Consider the following 1,184-nt stretch of genomic DNA (forward strand, 5'->3'; position numbering starts at 1 on the left):
TTGTATTTTTAGTAGAGACGGGGTTTCACCATGTTGACCAGGATGGTCTCGATCTCTTGACCTCGTGATCCACCCACCTCAGCCTCCCAAAGTGCTGGGATTACAGCCTTGAGCCACCGCGCCCGGCCCAACAAACATATTTTAAAAAGCTGATCATCACTGGTCATTAAAGAAATGCAAATCAAAACCATGATGAATTATCATCTCATGCCAATTAGAATGGTGATCATTAAAAAGTCAGGAAACCAGAGGTGCTGGAAAGGACATGTAGAAATAGGAATGCTTTTACACTGTTGGTGGAAGTGTAAATTAGTTCAACCATTGTGGAAGACAGTGTGGCAATTCCTCAAGGATCTAGAACCAGAAATAGCATTTGATCCAGCAATCCCACTGTTGGGTATATATCCAAAGGATTAGAAATCATTCTACTATAAAGACACATGCACATGTATATTTAATGAAGCACTATTTACAATAGCAAGGACTTGGAACCAACCCAAATGCCCATCAGTGATAGACTGGATAAAAAAGTGTGGCACATATACACCATGGAATACTGTGCAACCATAAAAAAGAATTAGTTCATGTCCTTTGCAGGGACATAGATGAAGCTGGAAACCATCAGCAAACTAACACAGGAACAGAAAACCAAATACTACGTGTTCTCACTCGTAAGTGGGAGTTTAACAATGAGAACACATGGACGCAGGGAGGGGAGCATCGCACATGGAGGCCTGTCGGGGTTTAAGGACAAGTAATACTTTTATTATTACAAAAATACTTTTATTATTAAAGTCTAATAAAAAATATATAAAAATTTTAAAAATACCAAATAGGATGGGCGATATTGTTGCCATCTTTTGAGAAATATGATCTACCTCAAGCCCTAAGAATACCCAATGTAGGCCAGGTGTGGTGGTGAATGACTGTAATCCCAACACTTTGGAAGGCCGAGGTAGGCGGATCATTTGAGGCCAAGAGCTCCAGACCAGCTTGGCCAACATAGAGAAGCCTCATCTCTACTAAAAATACACAAATTAGCCAGGCTTGGTGGCTGGCGCCTGTGATTGCAGCTACTTGGGAGGCTAAAGCATGAGAATCATTTGAACCCAGGAGGGGGAGGTTGTTGTGAGCTGAGATGGTGCCACTGCACTCCAGCCTGGATGACAGAGTGAAACTGTCTC

Source organism: Cebus imitator, unplaced genomic scaffold, assembly GCF_001604975.1.
Source record: "Cebus imitator isolate Cc_AM_T3 unplaced genomic scaffold, Cebus_imitator-1.0 Scaffold8, whole genome shotgun sequence".
Classification (NCBI taxonomy): Eukaryota; Metazoa; Chordata; class Mammalia; order Primates; family Cebidae; genus Cebus; species Cebus imitator.